The following is a 15779-nucleotide window of genomic DNA, read 5'->3' on the forward strand; positions in this document are numbered from 1 at the left end:
TTGGTTTGTGTGTGGGGAAGCTACACTACAGAAAATTTCAAAAAATTAAAAAAACAAACCATTTTTTTTCTTCTAAACTGGGTACTGGCAGACAGCTGCCAGTACCCAAGATGGCGCCCATTAAGTTAGAGTGGGAGGGGATAGAGCTGTTTGGGGGGGGATCAGTGAGGTTGGGGGCTAAGGGGGGATAGTACACAGCAGCATATGTAAATATGCTTAAAAAAATCATTAAAAAAAAATATATATAGCTTTTATTTTAGTACTGGCAGACTTTCTGCCAGTACTTAAGATGGCGGGGACAATTGTGGGGTGGGGGAGGGAAGAGAGCTGTTTGGGAGGGATCAGGGGGTCTGATGTTTTAGGTGGGAGGCTGAGCTCTACACTAAATCTAATATTAACCCTGCAAGCTCCCTACAAGCTACCTAATTAACCCCTTCACTGCTAGCCATAATACACGTGTGATGCGCAGCGGCATTTAGCGGCCTTCTAAATACCAAAAAGCAACGCCAAAGCCATATATGTCTGCTATTTCTGAACAAAGGGGATCCCAGAGAAGCATTTACAACCATTTGTGCCATAACTGCACAAGCTGTTTGTAAATGATTTCAGTGAGAAACCTAAAATTGTGAAATATTTTACGTTTTTTTTAATTTGATCGCATTTGGCGGTGAAATGGTGGCATGAAATATACCAAAATGGGCCTAGATCAATACTTGGGGTTGTCTACTACACTACACTAAAGCTAAAATTAACCCTACAAGCTCCCTACATGCTCCCTAATTAACCCCTTCACTGCTGGGCATAATACACGTGTGGTGCGCAGTGGCATTTAGTGGCATTCTAATTACCAAAAAGCAACACCAAAGCCATATAAGTCTGCTATTTCTGAACAAAGGGGATCACAGAGAAGAATTTACAACCATTTGTGCCATAATTGCACAAACTATTTGTAAATAATTTCAGTGAGAAACCTAAAGTTTGTGAAAAAAATTGTGAAAAAGTGAACGATTTTTTTTATTTGATCGCATTTGGCGGTGAAATGGTGGCATGAAATATACCAAAATTGGCCTAGATCAATACTTTGGGTTGTCTACTAAAAAAAAATATATACATGTCAATGGATATTCAGGGATTCCTGAAAGATATCAGTGTTCCAATGTAACTAGCGCTAATTTTGAAAAAAAAGTGGTTTGCAAATAGCAAAGTGCTACTTGTATTTATGGCCCTATAACTTACAAAAAAAGCAAAGAAGATGTAAACATTGGGTATTTCTAAACTCAGGACAAAATTTAGAAACTATTTAGCATAGGTGTTTTTTGGTGGTTGTAGATATGTAACAGATTTTGGGGGTCAAAGTTAAAAAAAGTGTTTTTTTTTTAAATTTTTCCTCATATTTTATAATTTTTTTATAGTAAATTATAAGATATGATGAAAATAATGGTATCTTTTGAAAGTCCATTTAATGGCGAGAAAAACGGTATATAATATGTGTGGGTACAGTAAATGAGTAAGAGGAAAATTACAGCTAAACACAAAGACCGCAAAAATGTAAAAATAGCCTTGGTCCCAAACGGACAGAAAATGGAAAAGTGCTGCGGTCATTAAGGGGTTAAAGGGACACTGAACCCAATTTTTTTTCTTTCGTGATTCAGATAGAGCATGAAATTTTAAGCAACTTTCTAATTTACTCCTATTATCAAATTTTCTTCATTCTCTTGGTATCTTTATTTGAAATGCAAGAATGTAAGTTTAGATGCCGGCCCATTTTTGGTGAACAACATGGGTTGTCCTTGCTGATTGGTGGATACATTCATCCACCAATAAAAAAAGTGCTATCCTGAGTTCTGAACCCCAAAAAAGCTTAGATGCCTTCTTTTTCAAATAAAGATAACAAGAGAATGAAAAAAATTGATAATAGGCGTAAATTAGAAAGTTGCTTAAAATTGCATGCTCTATCTGAATCACGAAAGAAAAAAATTGGGTTCAGTGTCCCTTTTAAACAAATATAATCTATTATATTTATATCTGAATCTTTAAGAACATTTGTGTCAGTGACATTATAAAGAAGGAGCAACTCCTATACTCCCCCCCCCCCCCCCTCTGTGCTTTAGACAGATCATGTCTAACAACTGCCTAACCTCACCCCAGGCCTGGTTCATTACTCAGAACAACTGCAACTCCATCTTCCCCTGCCCTCGCTCATGGAACACCAATAACTACACTTATGCCTATCTTGTTCCCATGTTTTTTACACCCACAACCCCCCCCAGTGTTTCCCACCCCAGAACCACCACTGATTTGTGTGATTAATTTTACAGTGAGTATTTTTAAATTAATAAAGTTTTTGGCTGTTTATATAAATCAAACAACCGCACCCTCTCAAAACATCTCACACTGATTATTAGTCTGTGAGGATTAAGACATGTTCTTACCCAACTGGTTAAAGGGACACTAAACCCAAATTTCTTTTTTAAGACAAGATGAGTCCACGGATCATCTTAATTACTAATGGGATATTCACCTCCTGGTCAGCAGGAGGCGGCAAAGAGCACCACAGCAGAGCTGTTAAATAGCTCCTCCCCTCCCTCCCACTCCAGTCATTCTCTTTGCCTACGTTAGTGATAGGAGGTAGTAAAGTGAGGTGTTAGAATAGATTCTTCAATCAAGAGTTTATTATTTTTAAAGTAGTGCAAGATTGTGCTGCTTTGTCCTAGGGGGTAGCCATAGTCCATATCAGTCTCTTCGGTAGAGCTTTGGTGGCTTTAGAGCAATGGGAACTTGTGGGATATAATTCTCACTGTGCCTCCCATGTATTTTTGCTGCCCTGTATGCTTTAGTCTGAGGAAAAGATTACTCAGCATGCCTTTTTTCCACAGGTCAATGGGAGGGAGAGGACCTCTTAAGCCTGTGAGCTGCCTAGCTGTCAGGCAGAAGTTAAGGTAAGTGCTACTTTATATATTTCTCCAACATTGGTGTGTCCGGTCCACGGCGTCATCCTTACTTGTGGGAATATCTCTTCCCCAACAGGAAATGGCAAAGAGTCCCAGCAAAGCTGGCCATATAGTCCCTCCTAGGCTCCGCCCACCCCAGTCATTCTCTTTGTCGTTGCACAGGCAACATCTCCACGGAGATGGTTAAGAGTTTTTTGGTATTTAAATGTAGTTTTTATTCTTCTATCAAGTGTTTGTTATTTTAAAATAGTGCTGGTATGTACTATTTACTCTGAAACAGAAAAGGATGAAGATTTCTGTTTGTGAGAGGAAGATGATTTTAGCAGACAGTAACTAAAATCGATTGCTGTTTCCACATAGGACTGTTGAGATGAAGTAACTTCAGTTGGGGGAAACAGTTAGCAGACTTTTCTGCTTAAGGTATGACTAGCCATATTTCTAACAAGACCATGTAATGCTGGAAGGCTGTCATTTCCCCTCATGGGGACCGGTAAGCCATTTTCTTAGTCAAACAAACAGAATAAAGGGCTTAATATGGGCTAAAAAACTGGTAGACATTTCTTCTGTTATGTGTGATCAGTCCACGGGTCATCATTACTTCTGGGATATAACTCCTCCCCAACAGGAAATGCAAGAGGATTCACCCAGCAGAGCTGCATATAGCTCCTCCCCTCTACATCACTCCCAGTCATTCTCTTGCACCCAACGACTAGATAGGATGTGTGAGAGGACTATGGTGATTATACTTAGTTTTTATAACTTCAATCAAAAGTTTGTTATTTTACAATAGCACCGGAGCGTGTTATTGCCTCTCTGGCAGAGTTTGAAGAAGAATCTACCAGAGTTTTTACTATGATTTTAACCGGAGTAGTTAAGATCATATTGCTGTTTCTCGGCCATCTGAGGGAGGTAAAAGCTTCAGATCAGGGGACAGCGGGCAGATGAATCTGCATTGAGGTATGTAGCAGTTTTTATTTTCTGAATGGAATTGATGAGAAAATCCTGCCATACCGTTATAATGACATGTATGTATACTCTACACTTCAGTATTCTGGGGATGGTATTTCACTGGAATTACTCTGTTAAAAGTACATTAAACCTTTTAATAGGTATTTATTATGTTAAACGTTTTTGCTGGAATGTAGAATCGTTTGCATTTTCTGAGGTACTGAGTGAATAAATGTTTGGGCATTATTTTTCCACTTGGCAGTTGCTTGTTTTAATTGTGATAGTTTCGTTTCTCTCTCACTGCTGTGTGTGAGGGGGAGGGGCCGTTTTTGGCGCTCTTTGCTACGCATCAAAAATTTCCAGTCAGTTACTCTTGTATTTCCTGCATGTTCCGGTTCATCTCTAACAGAACTCAGGGGTCTTCAAACTTCTTTGGAGGGAGGTAGATTCTCTCAGCAGAGCTGTGAGACTTATATATTGACTGTGATTAAAAACGTTGCTCTGTAATTTTTATGTTTCAAATTTAATTATTGTTACTTTACTAATGGGAACAAACCTTTGCTAAAAGTTGTGTTGTTTTTAAGAATTGATGCTATAACTGTTTTTCAGTTCATTATTTCAACTGTCATTTAATCGTTTAGTGCTTCTTTGAGGCACAGTACGTTTTTGTTAAATAAGATTGTAACCAAGTTGCAAGTTTATTGCTAGTGTGTTAAACATGTCTGATTCAGAGGAAGATACCTGTGTCATTTGTTCCAATGCCAAGGTGGAGCCCAATAGAAATTTATGTACTAACTGTATTGATGCTACTTTAAATAAAAGCCAATCTGTACAAATTGAACAAATTTCACCAAACAGCGAGGGGAGAGTTATGCCGTCTAACTCGCCTCACGTGTCAGTACCTGCATCTCCCGCCCGGGAGGTGCGTGATATTGTGGCGCCTAGTACATCTGGGCGGCCATTACAGATAACATTACAAGATATGGCTACTGTTATGACTGAAGTTTTGGCTAAATTACCAGAACTAAGAGGCAAGCGTGATCACTCTGGGGTGAGAACAGAGTGCGCTGATAATACTAGGGCCATGTCTGATACTGCGTCACAGCTTGCAGAGCATGAGGACGGAGAGCTTCATTCTGTGGGTGACGGTTCTGATCCAAACAGATTGGATTCAGATATTTCAAATTTTAAATTTAAATTGGAGAACCTCCGTGTATTACTAGGGGAGGTTTTAGCGGCTCTTAATGATTGTAACACTGTTGCAATACCAGAGAAATTGTGTAGGTTGGATAAATACTTTGCGGTACCGGCGAGTACTGACGTTTTTCCTATACCTAAGAGACTAACTGAAATTGTTACTAAGGAGTGGGATAGACCCGGTGTGCCGTTCTCACCCCCTCCAATATTTAGAAAGATGTTTCCAATAGACGCCACCACACGGGACTTATGGCAAACGGTCCCTAAGGTGGAGGGAGCAGTTTCTACTTTAGCTAAGCGTACCACTATCCCGGTGGAGGATAGCTGTGCTTTTTCAGATCCAATGGATAAAAAATTAGAGGGTTACCTTAAGAAAATGTTTGTTCAACAAGGTTTTATATTGCAACCCCTTGCATGCATCGCGCCGATTACGGCTGCGGCAGCATTTTGGATTGAGTCTCTGGAAGAGAACCTTAGTTCAGCTACGCTGGACGACATTACGGACAGGCTTAGAGTCCTTAAACTAGCTAATTCATTCATTTCGGAGGCCGTAGTACATTTAACCAAACTTACGGCTAAGAACTCAGGATTCGCCATTCAGGCACGTAGGGCGCTGTGGCTAAAATCCTGGTCAGCTGATGTAACTTCTAAGTCCAAATTACTTAATATACCTTTCAAGGGGCAAACTTTATTTGGGCCCGGTTTGAAAGAAATTATCGCTGACATTACAGGAGGTAAGGGCCACGCCCTGCCTCAAGACAAAGCCAAAGCTAAGGCTAGACAGTCTAATTTTCGTCCCTTTCGGAATTTCAAAGCAGGAGCAGCACCAACTTCCACTGCACCAAAACAGGAAGGAGCTGTTGCTCGTTACAGACAAGGCTGGAAACCTAACCAGTCCTGGAACAAGGGAAAGCAGGCCAGGAAACCTGCTGCTGCCCCAAAGACAGCATGAACCGAGGGCCCCCGATCCGGGACCGGATCTAGTGGGGGGCAGACTCTCTCTCTTCGCCCAGGCTTGGGCAAGAGATGTTCAGGATCCCTGGGCGTTAGAGATCATATCTCAGGGATACCTTCTAGACTTCAAATTCTCTCCCCCAAGAGGGAGATTTCATCTGTCAAGGTTGTCAACAAACCAGATAAAGAAAGAAGCGTTTCTACGCTGTGTACAAGATCTGTTATTAATGGGAGTGATCCATCCGGTTCCGCGGTCGGAACAAGGACAAGGGTTTTACTCAAACCTGTTTGTGGTTCCCAAAAAAGAGGGAATTTTCAGGCCAATCCTGGATTTAAAGATCCTAAACAAATTCCTAAGAGTTCCATCGTTCAAAATGGAAACTATTCGGACAATCTTACCCATGATCCAAAAGGGTCAGTACATGACCACAGTGGATTTAAAGGATGCTTACCTTCACATACCGATTCACAAGGATCATTACCGGTATTTAAGGTTTGCCTTCTTAGACAGGCATTACCAGTTTGTAGCTCTTCCATTCGGATTGGCTACGGCTCCAAGAATCTTCACAAAGGTTCTGGGTGCCCTTCTGGCGGTACTAAGACCGCGAGGAATTTCGGTAGCTCCGTACCTAGACGACATTCTGATACAAGCTTCAAGCTTTCAAACTGCCAAGTCTCATACAGAGTTAGTTCTGGCATTTCTAAGGTCGCATGGATGGAAAGTGAACGAAAAGAAGAGTTCTCTCTTTCCTCTCACAAGAGTTCCATTCTTGGGGACTCTTATAGATTCTGTAGAAATGAAGATTTATCTGACAGAAGACAGATTAACAAAGCTTCTAAATGCATGCCGTGTCCTTCATTCCATTCAACTCCCGTCAGTAGCTCAATGCATGGAGGTGATCGGCTTAATGGTAGCAGCAATGGACATAGTACCCTTTGCACGTCTACATCTCAGACCGCTGCAATTGTGCATGCTGAGTCAGTGGAATGGGGATTACTCAGACTTGTCCCCTACTCTGAATCTGGATCAAGAGACCAGAAACTCTCTTCTATGGTGGCTTTCTCGGCCACATCTGTCCAGGGGGATGCCATTCAGCAGGCCGGACTGGACAATTGTAACAACAGACGCCAGCATACTAGGTTGGGGCGCTGTCTGGAATTCTCTGAAGGCTCAGGGACAATGGAATCAGGAGGAAAGTCTCCTGCCAATAAACATTCTGGAATTGAGAGCAGTTCTCAATGCCCTTCTAGCTTGGCCCCAGTTAAAAACTCGGGGGTTCATCAGGTTTCAGTCGGACAACATCACGACTGTAGCTTACATCAACCATCAAGGAGGGACAAGAAGCTCCCTAGCAATGATGGAAGTATCAAAGATAATTCGCTGGGCAGAGTCTCACTCTTGCCACCTGTCAGCAATCCACATTCCGGGAGTGGAGAACTGGGAGGCGGATTTCTTGAGTCGCCAGACTTTTCATCCGGGGGAGTGGGAACTTCATCCGGAGGTCTTTGCCCAAATACTTCGACGTTGGGGCAAACCAGAGATAGATCTCATGGCGTCTCGCCAGAACGCCAAACTTCCTCGCTACGGGTCCAGATCCAGGGATCCGGGAGCGGTTCTGATAGATGCTTTGACAGCACCTTGCAACTTCGGGATGGCTTATGTGTTTCCACCCTTCCCGCTGCTTCCTCGATTGATTGCCAAAATCAAACAGGAGAGAGCATCAGTGATTCTAATAGCGCCTGCATGGCCACGCAGGACTTGGTATGCAGATCTAGTGGACATGTCATCCTGTCCGCCTTGGTCTCTACCTCTAAGACAGGACCTTCTGATACAGGGTCCATTTAAACATCAAAATCTAACTTCTCTGAAGCTGACTGCTTGGAAATTGAACGCTTGATTTTATCAAAACGTGGTTTTTCTGAGTCGGTTATTGATACCCTGATACAGGCTAGGAAGCCTGTTACCAGAAGGATTTACCATAAGATATGGCGTAAATACCTATACTGGTGCGAATCCAAAGGTTACTCCTGGAGTAAGGTTAGGATTCCTAGGATATTGTCCTTTCTACAAGAAGGTTTAGAGAAGGGTTTATCGGCTAGCTCATTAAAGGGACAGATCTCAGCTCTGTCCATCTTGTTACACAGGCGTCTATCAGAAAATCCAGACGTCCAGGCCTTTTGTCAGGCTTTAGCTAGGATCAAGCCTGTGTTTAAAACTATTGCTCCGCCATGGAGTTTAAACCTTGTTCTTAACGTTCTACAAGGAGTTCCGTTTGAACCCCTTCATTCCATTGATATAAAGTTGTTATCTTGGAAAGTGTTATTTTTAATGGCTATTTCTTCGGCTCGGAGAGTCTCTGAGTTATCAGCTTTACATTGTGATTCTCCTTATTTGATTTTTCATTCAGATAAGGAAGTTCTGCGTACAAAACCTGGGTTCTTACCTAAGGTAGTCACTAACAGGAACATCAATCAAGAGATCGTGGTGCCTTCCCTGTGCCCGAATCCTTCTTCAAAGAAGGAACGTCTTCTACACAATCTGGATGTAGTTCGTGCCCTCAAGTTCTACTTGCAGGCAACTAAGGATTTTCGACAAACGTCTTCCCTGTTTGTCGTGTACTCTGGTCAGAGGAGAGGTCATAAGGCTTCGGCTACCTCTCTCTCCTTCTGGCTTCGTAGCATAATTCGTTTAGCCTATGAGACTGCTGGACAGCAGCCTCCTGAAAGAATTACAGCTCATTCTACTAGAGCTGTGGCTTCCACTTGGGCCTTTAAGAATGAGGCCTCTGTTGAACAGATTTGCAAGGCTGCAACTTGGTCTTCGCTTCATACTTTTTCCAAATTTTACAAATTTGACACTTTTGCTTCTTCGGAGGCTATTTTTGGGAGAAAGGTTCTTCAGGCAGTGGTTCCTTCTGTATAATGAGCCTGCCTATCCCTCCCGTCATCCGTGTACTTTTGCTTTGGTATTGGTATCCCAGAAGTAATGATGACCCGTGGACTGATCACACATAACAGAAGAAAACATAATTTATGCTTACCTGATAAATTCCTTTCTTCTGTTGTGTGATCAGTCCACGGCCCGCCCTGTTTTTTAAGGCAGGTAAATATCTTTTAAATTATACTCCAGTCACCACTTCACCCTTGGTTTCTCCTTTCTCGTTGATTCTTGGTCGAATGACTGGGAGTGACGTAGAGGGGAGGAGCTATATGCAGCTCTGCTGGGTGAATCCTCTTGCATTTCCTGTTGGGGAGGAGTTATATCCCAGAAGTAATGATGACCCGTGGACTGATCACACAACAGAAGAAAGGAATTTATCAGGTAAGCATAAATTATGTTTTTTATGGGCTAAATCGATTGCTTTATTTGGGCATTTTATTCATATTTATGCTGAAAATTCGCATTTATAAACTTGGGGAACGTTTATTAAACGGCAGGCACTATGTTAGACACCTTTTCCAGTCAGGGGGCCTTCCTAGTTGTAGACTGAGCCTCATTTTCGCGCCATTACTGCGCAGTTGTTTTTTGAGAGCAGGGCATGCAGATGCATGTGTGAGGATCTGAAATTTGCTGGAAAAGCTTCTAGAAGGCGTCAATTGGTATCGTATTCCCCTCTGGGCTTGGTTGGGTCTCAGCAAAGGCTATAGCTGGGACTGTATAGGGGTTAAATTTGTAAACGGCTCCGGTTTCGTTATTTTAAGGGTTAAAGCTCTGAAATTTGGTGTGCAATACTCTTAATGCTTTAAGACACTGTGGTGAAATTTTTGAACAATTCCTTCATACTTTTTCACATATTCAGTAATAAAGTGTTTTCTGTTTAAAATTTAAAGAGACAGTAACGGTTTTGTTTTAAAACGTTTTTTGTGCTTTGTTGACAAGTTTAAGCCTGTTTAACATGTCTGTGCCTTCGGATAAGCTATGTTCTATATGTATGAAAGCCAATGTGTCTCCCCATTTAAATTTATGTGATAATTGTGCCATAGCGTCCAAACAAAGTAAGGACAGTACTGCCACAGATAATGAAATTGCCCAAGATGATTCCTCAGATGAGGGGAGTAAACATGATACTACATCATCTCCTACTGTGTCTACACCAGTTTTGCCCACACAGGAGGCCCCTAGTACATCTAGTGCGCCAATGCTTATTACCATGCAACAATTAACGGCTGTAATGGATAACTCCATAGCAAATATTTTATCCAAAATGCCTACTTATCAGAGAAAGCGCGATTGCTCTGTTTTAAACACTGAAGAGCAGGAGGGCGCTGATGATAATTGTTCTGTCATACCCTCACACCAATCTGAAGGGGCCATGAGGGAGGTTTTGTCAGATGGGGAAATTTCAGATTCAGGAAAAATTTCTCAACAAGCTGAACCTGATGTTGTGACATTTAAATTTAAATTAGAACATCTCCGCGCACTGCTTAAGGAGGTGTTATCTACTCTGGATGATTGTGACAACTTGGTCATTCCAGAGAAATTATGCAAGATGGACAAGTTCCTAGAGGTTCCGGTGCACCCCGACGCTTTTCCTATACCCAAGCGGGTGGCGGACATAGTAAATAAGGAGTGGGAAAAGCCCGGCATACCTTTTGTTCCCCCCCCTATATTTAAGAAATTATTTCCTATGGTCGACCCCAGAAAGGACTTATGGCAGACAGTCCCTAAGGTCGAGGGGGCAGTTTCTACTCTAAACAAACGCACTACTATTCCTATCGAAGATAGTTGTGCTTTCAAAGATCCTATGGATAAAAAATTGGAGGGTTTGCTTAAAAAGATTTTTGTACAGCAAGCTTACCTTCTACAACCCATTTCGTGCATTGTTCCTGTCACTACAGCAGCGTGGTTCTGGTTCGAGGAACTAGAAAACTCGCTTAGTAGAGAGACTCCATATGAGGAGGTTATGGACAGAGTTCACGCACTTAAGTTGGCTAACTCTTTTATTTTAGATGCCGCTTTGCAATTAGCTAGATTAGCGGCGAAAAATTCAGGGTTTGCTATCGTGGCGCGCAGAGCGCTTTGGCTAAAGTCTTGTTCAGCGGATGTGTCATCCAAGACAAAATTGCTTAACATCCCTTTTAAAGGTAAAACTCTATTTGGACCAGAATTGAAAGAGATTATTTCAGACATCACTGGGGGAAAGGGCCACGCCCTTCCACAAGATAGGCCTTTCAAGGCCAAAAATAAGTCTAATTTTCGTTCCTTTCGCAATTTCAGGAACGGACCGGCCTCTAATTCTGCATCCTCTAAGCAAGAGGGTAATGCCTCACAACCCAAACCAGCCTGGAAACCGATGCAAGGCTGGAACAAGGGTAAGCAGGCCAAGAAGCCTGCCGCTGCTAACAAAACAGCATGAAGGAGTAGCCCCCGATCCGGGACCGGATCTAGTGGGGGGCAGACTCTCTCTCTTTGCTCAGGCTTGGGCAAGAGATGTTCAGGATCCCTGGGCGCTAGAAATAGTTTCTCAGGGTTATCTCCTGGAATTCAGGGAACTACCCCCAAGGGGAAGGTTCCACATGTCTCACTTATCCTCAAACCAAATAAAGAGACAGGCGTTCTTACATTGTGTAGAAGACCTGTTAAAGATGGGAGTGATACACCCAGTTCCAATAAAGGAACAAGGAATGGGGTTTTATTCCAATCTGTTCGTAGTTCCCAAAAAAAGAGGGAACTTTCAGACCAATTTTGGATTTGAAGATCCTAAACAAATTTCTCAGGGTACCATCGTTCAAGATGGAAACCATTCGAACGATTCTACCCACTATCCAGGAAAGTCAATTTATGACTACCGTGGATCTAAAGGATGCGTACCTACATATTCCTATCCACAAAGAACATCATCAGTTCCTAAGGTTCGCTTTTCTGGACAAGCATTACCAGTTTGTGGCCCTCCCATTCGGGTTAGCCACTGCTCCAAGGATTTTCACAAAGGTACTAGGGTCCCTTCTAGCGGTTCTAAGACCGAGGGGCATTGCAGTAGTACCTTACTTGGACGACATTCTAATACAAGCGTCGTCCCTGTCAAAAGCAAAGGCTCATACAGACATCGTTCTGGCCTTTCTCAAATCACACGGATGGAAGGTGAACATAGAAAAAAGTTCTCTGTCTCCGTCGACAAGAGTTCCCTTCTTGGGAACAATAATAGATTCCTTAGAAATGAGGATTTTTCTGACAGAGGTCAGAAAGTCAAAACTTCTAAGCACTTGTCAAGTTCTTCATTCTGTTCCTCGTCCTTCCATAGCGCAGTGCATGGAAGTAGTAGGGTTGATGGTTGCAGCAATGGACATAGTTCCTTTTGCACGAATTCATCTAAGACCATTACAACTGTGCATGCTCAAACAGTGGAATGGGGACTATACAGACTTGTCTCCAATGATTCAAGTAGATCAGAAGACCAGAGATTCACTCCGTTGGTGGCTGACCCTGGACCATCTGTCCCAGGGAATGAGCTTCCGCAGACCAGAGTGGGTCATTGTCACGACCGACGCCAGTCTAGTGGGCTGGGGCGCGGTCTGGGAATCCCTGAAAGCTCAGGGTCTATGGTCTCGGGAAGAGTCTCTTCTCCCGATAAACATTCTGGAACTGAGAGCGATATTCAATGCTCTCAGGGCTTGGCCTCAACTAGCAAAGGCCAGATTCATAAGGTTCCAATCAGACAACATGACGACCGTTGCGTATATCAATCATCAGGGGGGAACAAGGAGTTCCCTGGCGATGAAAGAAGTGACCAAAATAATTCAATGGGCGGAGGATCACTCCTGCCACCTGTCTGCGATCCACATCCCAGGTGTGGAAAACTGGGAGGCGGATTTTCTGAGTCGTCAGACATTCCATCCGGGGGAGTGGGAACTCCATCCGGAGATCTTTGCCCAAATAACTCAATTATGGGGCATTCCAGACATGGATCTGATGGCGTCTCGTCAGAACTTCAAGGTTCCTTGCTACGGGTCCAGATCCAGGGATCCCAAGGCGACTCTAGTAGATGCACTAGTAGCACCTTGGACCTTCAACCTAGCTTATGTATTTCCACCGTTTTCTCTCATTCCCAGGCTGGTAGCCAGGATCAATCAGGAGAGGGCCTCGGTGATCTTGATAGCTCCTGCGTGTCCACGCAGGACTTGGTATGCAGACCTGGTGAATATGTCATCGGTTCCACCATGGAAGCTACCTTTGAGACAGGACCTTCTTGTTCAGGGTCCATTCGAACATCCAAATCTGGTCTCCCTCCAGCTGACGGCTTGGAGATTGAACGCTTGATTCTATCGAAGCGTGGGTTTTCAGATTCTGTGATAGATACTCTGGTTCAGGCCAGAAAACCGGTAACTAGAAAGATTTACCATAAAATATGGAAAAGATATATCTGTTGGTGGGAATCCAAAGGATTCCCATGGAATAAGATAAAAATTCCTAAGATTCTCTCCTTTCTACAAGAAGGTTTGGAGAAAGGATTATCTGCAAGTTCTCTAAAGGGACAGATCTCTGCTTTATCTGTCTTACTACACAAAAGACTGGCAGCTGTGCCAGATGTTCAAGCATTTGTTCAGGCCCTGGTTAGGATCAAGCCTGTTTACAGACCTTTGACTCCTCCCTGGAGTCTAAATCTAGTTCTTTCAGTTCTTCAAGGGGTTCCGTTTGAACCTTTACATTCCATAGATATTAAGTTACTATCTTGGAAAGTTTTGTTTTTGGTTGCAATTTCTTCTGCTAGAAGAGTTTCAGAGTTATCTGCTCTGCAGTGTTCTCCGCCCTATCTGGTGTTCCATGCAGATAAGGTGGTTTTGCGTACTAAGCCTGGTTTTCTTCCTAAGGTTGTTTCTAACAAAAATATTAACCAGGAGATAGTTGTACCTTCTTTATGTCCGAATCCAGTTTCAAAGAAGGAACGTTTGTTACACAATTTGGACGTAGTCCGTGCTCTAAAATTCTATTTAGAGGCTACAAAAGATTTCAGACAAACATCTTCCTTGTTTGTTGTTTATTCTGGTAAAAGGAGAGGTCAAAAGGCGACTTCTACCTCTCTTTCCTTTTTGGCTTAAAAGCATCATCCGATTGGCTTATGAGACTGCCGGACGGCAGCCTCCTGAAAGAATCACAGCTCACTCCACTAGGGCTGTGGCTTCCACATGGGCCTTCAAGAACGAGGCTTCTGTTGACCAGATATGTAAGGCAGCGACTTGGTCTTCACTGCACACTTTTGCCAAATTTTACAAATTTGATACTTTTGCTTCTTCGGAGGCTATTTTTGGGAGAAAGGTTTTGCAAACTGTGGTGCCTTCCGTTTAGGTAACCTGATTTGCTCCCTCCCTTCATCCGTGTCCTAAAGCTTTGGTATTGGTTCCCACAAGTAAGGATGACGCCGTGGACCGGACACACCAATGTTGGAGAAAACAGAATTTATGCTTACCTGATAAATTACTTTCTCCAACGGTGTGTCCGGTCCACGGCCCGCCCTGGTTTTTTAATCAGGTCTGATGAATTATTTTCTCTAACTACAGTCACCACGGTACCATATGGTTTCTCCTATATATATTTCCTCCTGTCCGTCGGTCGAATGACTGGGGTGGGCGGAGCCTAGGAGGGACTATATGGCCAGCTTTGCTGGGACTCTTTGCCATTTCCTGTTGGGGAAGAGATATTCCCACAAGTAAGGATGACGCCGTGGACCGGACACACCGTTGGAGAAAGTAATTTATCAGGTAAGCATAAATTCTGTTTTTCTGGGGGGAACCAGAAAGGAGTAAGCACACCCTTATTGTTATTAAGTGCAATAGGAAGGCACTTATATTGGGACACTAAGGACTCTCCTAGTCTGGAGAGGTATTGGGACAGCATTTATGTGCAGGCACTGGGGACCATTGTTTTGGTGGTTTTCACTTTATTCAAGAATCCTTTGCTCAGAAATCATGTATTTATGTGCTAAAACGGAACTGAGTTTTTCCTACTGATGTGATACGCCCACGATGGGTGGAGCTTCCGAGTTCGTGCCAATTCACTTGCGCATCGGGCAGGAAGTTACTCAGATCACATTTTCTGAGGTGCTGCTTTGAAACGCATTGTCCATGTAGAGCATGCGTTTCTAGCACCGGTTGGGAAATCTGTACTGTAGCGCTCCGGATTGAGGTTAATACTGCAATGCAACGGATGAGAATTGGCTACTGCAGCGCTGAGCGGATACACAGGCACCCATTTTGCGGTCAGGTAGGAGCACCTCAGCACGGTTGCTGGGGTGCAGAGGTGTTTTTTCTTCTTTTGGCATATTTTGGTAGCAAAATTAACTTTACAGGCCTTAAAGTAAAAAACTGGTCACTTTGAAATTAAAGAGACAGTAATGTCTTTTGGGTTTAAAATTTTTATCATATAAAAAAGTCAATTGTGAATAAGTATGGACCAAGGGGCCTTACAAAATGTTTCTTGCTCCTTGTGTTTTGAAGCTAATGTGGAACCACCAATCCCTTTCTGTCCCACATGTATTGAGAGGACTTTAAATTATAGGGAAAAGATTTTTTTCTGAGCAAAACTTTTGAAAAATGGATGCTGCCCAAGGGTCTAATGACAAGGGTCAAGTTATGCCGCAGCTTTCTCCTCAAGCGTCCCAAAGTTTACCGCCCGCATAAGCAGTGCCCTGCACTTCTGCTCTAGTGTCCACTGAAGTCACTTTAAAAGACATAGTTTCTCTCATGTCTTCTACAATTTCTGATGCATTGTCTGCCTTTCCAATGTTGCAGGGC

This window comes from Bombina bombina, chromosome 5, assembly GCF_027579735.1.
Source record: "Bombina bombina isolate aBomBom1 chromosome 5, aBomBom1.pri, whole genome shotgun sequence".
NCBI lineage: Eukaryota > Metazoa > Chordata > Amphibia > Anura > Bombinatoridae > Bombina > Bombina bombina.